This window comes from Alligator sinensis, unplaced genomic scaffold (assembly GCF_000455745.1).
Source record: "Alligator sinensis unplaced genomic scaffold, ASM45574v1 scaffold741_1, whole genome shotgun sequence".
In the NCBI taxonomy this organism is placed as follows: Eukaryota; Metazoa; Chordata; order Crocodylia; family Alligatoridae; genus Alligator; species Alligator sinensis.
Genome location: NW_005842212.1, coordinates 225,135 through 231,438, shown reverse-complemented (window position 1 = coordinate 231,438; position 6,304 = coordinate 225,135).

Here is a 6,304-nt window from a genome sequence, read left to right as displayed (position 1 = left end):
CCCATAGGGAGGGAGCGGTGGAGCTGCGGCTGTTGCCCAGCTGGGCATTGCTTGGTGCCCAGGGCTACAATGTGTGGCTGCCAGGCCCTGGCAGGGAGTGGGATGGGGCTGTGGGCAGCTCATCTGGGGGAAGGGGTGCATGGGCCCAGCTCCCCTCTGCTGCACTTATTCCTGGGGGGGATGGCATGGGAGACCTATGCTCCCCAGATCTGTGTGCAGCGCGTGGGCTGCAGGCTTGGGCTTCTGTACTGCTGCTCTCCCCCTGGGCTTCTGCAGCTCAGCGTGTGACCATGTGCTGCAAAGAACAGTGGGGCCACACAGGAAAGCTGCTCTGTGTTGCCTCGGCAAGCGTCCCCTGCACACAGGACTACAGCGTCCCCTGCACACAGGACTACAGTGGGGTGCTGATGTGGGGTTGTATGCAAGGGATGCATTGCTAGCGCTGTGCGGATATCGCAGTGGCGAGCAGCTTTCCTGCATGGCACCATTGTTCTTTGCAGTGCTGGGTTGCACACACTGCTGTGGAGTTCCCCCTGGGAGAGGGCAGCAGGGCAGGAGCCCAAGTGAGCAGTGCATAGCTTTTCCCCCTCCCCCCATGTACAAATCTGGGGGGCATGGGTCCCCTTGCCCCCCAGGAGTGTACAGTGGTGGGGAGCCCCCCCACTAGCCCAAGCCTGCAGCGGGAGGGGGGAGCTGGGCTCTGCTCTGCTGCTGCAGCTGCCACCTTTTGCCACGGGCAGGGGGCTGCCAACCTGGATCCCTGTCCCCATAGCCCTGGTGGCTGGGGAAGCAGGAGCTACGAGTGGGGGATAAGAGGGACCAGCATGGTTGTGGGAGTTTTGGGGGGGGGGGCAGGGAGTGAAGGGCAGGAGCTGGGCTGGTAGAGGGGGGTGTGAGGGGTACAAACAGTGCCGGGGGGCTGTGGAGGGGCCTTTTATTTATTTATTTTTTTTAATCTCAGATCTGGGGGGTTTTTATCAGAATTTGCAGTTTTCTATTGGGGGGACCAGGATCCCTGGTAATAAGGTAGCATGCTCTCAGAATATATCTGGTAAGAAATGCTACTGGTACTGTGTATACAGTGCAAGGGAGTAGTGAGTTGGTGCCTCTTGCATAAACCTTCATATACTTAGTGGAATGTGAGGATGCCAGCTATGTGAGGATTAGCAAAAGTTAAGTGACTTCATCCCTTGGCTGAGCTACCTTGTATTGGACATAAATAAGTCGTGGGTCTTGCTGCAAAAATATCGGTTTTAGTGAGCAGCAGTGCTATACTGACAGACTTGGTGATGAGGAATACCTGTCACTCAGTGACAGGAAGATATGCAGGTAAGCATGTTACCAGCTTTATTTTTTTTTTTTCCCCTGTCCCTATTAAAAAGGGATATCACTCTTTTAGTTCTGGAGAAGGCTGTCCCACTAGCAAAGCAAGGCTGGTTTAATGCAGTCCTTTGGCATAAAGACTTCTCTGTGAAATAAGTAGTAATGGATTGAAGCAAACGGAGAAATACGTTCGAAGTAGAGAAGAGGGCATTTGACAAATAGAGCAAAGTAAATGGTGGTGAGACATGAGGAAGAAACCCATCATATGGCTGGTTTAATCTGCTTCCCAGACATAACAATAATATTCTTCACCAATAGCATCTTTATCTCCTTTTTCAGTCCTGGCCCAACAGAAAAATGTCAAGGTGAGTGGACGAGACTTACCATTACTATTCATCAGTCCCAGATTTCTGGATTGTTTTCTTTTCATCTTCCTCCTTTCTACAACCAGTTGCTCTGGTCTTGCATGTAGTTGCAATCCATTTGCTTTTACTAGAACACGTGCTATTAATATTGCCATATTGATAGCAATACTAATAATATTTAAACAAGTGTTCAGGTGTGTGGCTTTCCAGCAGACTTTGTTTTGCAGCTATACAGGTAATCAAAATGATCCATGGAAGGTTTTGAATCACTAAAAGGAAAAAAAACATTGCTGCTGTTCCAGATAAATTGTTGGTGTGTGGGTCCTAAAATCTGAGACCTTATTATAAAAGCCTCAGCTTCATGAAGCAGTTGAATTTTCTCTTAAAGTCGAGGGAGTGAGCGGGACATCTGTGTACAGCATTAATTGCAATGCAAATACACTATCGGGAAGGATGGCATAACTGATAGCTTGAGTACTGCCACATAGAAACAAATTAATGTCTGAAGAGATTATTTAAACAGGTTTTGCAGCCTATGTTTATTCACAAGTAAGCCATTTCTTTTTCTGGCTAAGCCCTATCCATGTGACAGCCTTCTTACAGGCTCCTTCATTTATCTTGCTAGATCTCTCTCTCTCTCAGAGGAACTCATGGCAGACTTGGCTGGAAAGACTTTGGATTTACTATAATTGGGGACCTACAGAAGTTATGATTTTTTTTGTGGATTTCATGAAATCGGGCAGTGCCCGTGAAACAGGGTGGGGGGCATAGAATTTACTGAAAATAAAATGCTGTTGCCTTCCTGGCAGCAGTCCTCAGGGTGGTGTGGCAGCCTGCCGGAGCAGAAGGGGAGGCTGCCTGCTTGAGGGGCTGTTGGCAAGATGGCTGCTGATTTGGCTACAAGGGCTTCCTGTCTTGTGACCCTGCCCCTCCAATCTGTTGCAAGGAGTGGGTCTGCATGAGACCCCCCCCCCAGCCAATCAGCAGTGGGGGGGGGGGCCACTGGAGACCCTTAGCCAATCGGAGGTATGGGACCCTGCTGTACTCTGTCCTTGAAAATGCTGCTGGGCCGGCCCTCTGTTTGGGAAATTGTGTGGCCTCCTCAAATCTGGTAGGTCCCTAACTTCCATTAGCAAAGCAGAACTCTAGAAGTCACTCTTGACAACAGCTATTCTGTTTAGCTCCAGTGAAGCTTCATGATTTAAGCAGCCATTATTTTAGTCTTCAAGGCCTTGGATTAAAAAAATCACTGAATTTTATAGAAATGTCACTTGAGGAGTAGAAGGGTTTTTGGTTTCCTGGACCATCATGGCTATATCACTTCACCACTGTTGAAGTTACAAGACAGATAAAGTCTCAACAAAGCCTAACCTGAACAAGTGTTTGTGGTAGCTCCCTGGCAGTGGGCAGCTTCTCTCATAAATAGGATGAGAAAGTGTGCTCCAAACTCCTGACATGCAGCAAGCCCGGTAAAATATGTTTTCAGACATACTTGGCATGTCTTAACGGATACATGTGCATTAAGGTGTTTTTCCTAATGTGCATTAAGGTTAGTACATCCAATGTGAGGTACTAAAAGCCACGCACATTCGTTACTGCATGTTAAGGCAGCCTAATGCGTATTTGTTTAAGTGATGCTTAATGCTCAGTAGCCTGTTTTACTGAACGTTAACATAATCGCATGTTTTTTTACGTGATGGTTTAATGCACTGTAAAATGGGCTACTGTGCATTAAAGTGCACGTGTAGGCATGCCCACTGTCATCTTTACGGTAAACATGACTGGATCAGGGCTAAAAGTACAGAGTAAAAATGTGATCTGTTACCCTGGTAAACTTCTCTGTTTGATAGTTTGCTTTTTCAATCCAAATCTACTTTCTCAAAGTTATTCTCAAAGTTGAGAAGTAAGTGAAGGAGTTATAGAAGGAGGTAGATATGCCTAAATCAAAGACTAGGAATATTGTGGAGGGGGGGAAGATGGGTTGTATGTTTATGGCAGGTTGGGGCAAGGGAGCCTAGTACTGAAATAGTGAAGAATTCAGTCTTTTTTTTTTTTAATGGAGGCACCTTATACCATTAAGCTTTAGGCAGCCCAACTGCATGTCTGGGAAGGTAATGCTAACATTTCAAGGTTATTATAGGGCTTCTGCTGGCATGTATGCTCACCTTCATGGCTACAAGCAGCAGAGCTGGCAGGGCACTTGGTGCATGCTAGGAGGGACCAGCTGTTAAAGGGTCTCTGGCAGCTGGCAGAAAGTACAAGCACATCCACATGTGCTTTTGGTAGCTTTTCTGTTGCAGCAGAAGGCTTCTGCAGCTCATAAAACTGGTATTGCTTCTCCAGGATGAGGGGGCTTTGCTTTCACAGGGGAGCTGTGAGTATGGATGCATTTGTAGTTCTGTTTGCAGATCTGTGCGTAGTGCAGACCAGGCTGTTGGCAGGCAAACATGAAGGACTAGTTAACCTAGGCCAACTTTTCAAACAGCGAATGCTTTGTGGCATCTGTCACTTGCTCTCCTGTGTCCAGTGACCTCTTCAAAGTCCAACCTTTTGTGGGTGTGGGAAGTACTAGCCTCGTCCCTGAAAGTGAAGAATGCCAAACAGGAGCAGCCTTACATTCAGCTTCAAAAAAACAGATTTGCCTCTAAGGTTAAATAAAAATAGTAATGTTAGCATTACTATTACTGCTGCTCTTTGTGTAATCATCTGTATTTTGGATGATTGTCTTGCCAAAAGCTGACACTTAAGAAGCAATGCAAATTGCCTCTGGATAGGTCAGTAAAATATTTTTTTCTGGCTTCTACTTGACTGTATTGATTTAAGGAATTTCTGCTACATGGAAGCTAGCTTCAGTCTCTGGGATATGCAATAGATTCTTAAATTAACTAACATATTTGTGTACAGTTATTGCCGTCACCACTTGTTTCAGTTATTAAAATCCACTTAACTCCTAGAAAATATTTTCTTAGACTCCTTAACGTTGGATTTTAGGATTGGAATATAATTGGACAGGGCTGATGATAGAGTAAGTAATAGCTGGTATTTGCTCAAGCCTGAGCCTGTGCGCTTGGCAGGGGAAAGAATGGGTTGAAGTTGGCTGGGGGGTGGGGATAAAGGTTTCATTGGTGGGCCAGCTTCTCCAGTATAAGTACTGGCATACTTAACCATTGATGTTCCTGTTGAAGGAGGTAAGAGGGGGGGAAAAAAGTAGAGGAAAAAGCGGGTAGGTGGAGGATTTTGAGATGTGGCTTTTTTCCCTTCCTGACCTTTGCAGAAAGGTGAAGGGGAAGGGAAGAACTGGTATGTAGCTGTGCATGAAGGCTGTATACCCTTTAAAATGGGTATTCTTAAACTGGACTTTTTCCCAATATTGAATCTGGTGGTAGAAATAAACATGAATGGTGATTTGTAGTCCCTAAAGTGAGATTTGGTCCCAACTACATCTAGTAAAAATGAATGCACATTTTATAAATGGTCTTGTACAGGATGAAGGCAAGACAATGCCATGTTTGCTTGCATATGACCAGGGATCTGGATTTTCTGTTTCCCACAGGAAAACGAGGGAAGGGGTGCGGATTTTCCCTTGTAACTGAGAAAAATGCAGGATTTTCATTTTAACAGAGAAACATGCAGGTTTTTTCACTTCTGCAAAGAGCTCTCTGCAGACTGGCAGAGTACCAGGGTAGCCCTGGTAGCTGGGGGCCCCTTCTGGGGGGGAGGTGGGAGTGGGGCAGACTGCAGGTAGGAAGTAAGAGGCCTGGACTGGACCTATGTCCTGGTGAGTCAAGGAGGTAGGGGGAATCTGATTTCCACCCCCACCCCCAATGACAAACCCCAAAATCAACTACAATAATGTATAGGTACTTATAATTGATTTTATTGTAGTGATTTTGAGGCAGTGGTAGGCTTCCAAACTTCCTTAAAACTGTAAATTATATCAAGGAGAGGAGGAAAGATTGGAATATTCCTTAAATACTAGTCTCTAAAGTATTTTTACAAGAAAGATGTATGTAGCTATTGTAGGAGGGAAAGGGCACAAAACCTGTGGTGCCTCAAACTCCTTGCATGGGGAATATGATGCTCACCCAGTTCAAGAAGCAGGGCTTAGCTCCAGCAGAACCAGACCCTCAACTGGCTGTGCCACACTGCCCAGCCCTGCTTGTCAAGCTGGGTGGGCTTTCAGCTGATGCTGCTGGCTGCCCACCCAGCTCGGGGGGGACTGGGGCAGTTCAGCTTCCACAGAGCAGGCCCCCTCTCTTCACCGATCTCCAGCAGTTAGTTTTTGGAGACAGATTGTGTCATATGCGGTGATCTTGGATTTTGCTGTTTTAAAAATTGCAAATTCTCTAACTAAAAACCCCCAAATCCTCAATTAAAATGAAACGTCACCTGGCCTGAGTGCAGCGCGACCAAACAACCCTGCTGGGAACAGTGTAGCACCACCCTAGCTCCAGCCTGCCCTGTGTGCAGATCCGGGGGCATATGTGTTCTGTGCCCTCCTGGGCTGCATGTTCCCCACACCCCCTGGATGAGCTGCTCATGTCTCCATCTTCCCACCCTGCCCCACTCCCCACCTCACAGCTGCTGCAACTGCCCCGCATTTGGGGGCAGCAAGT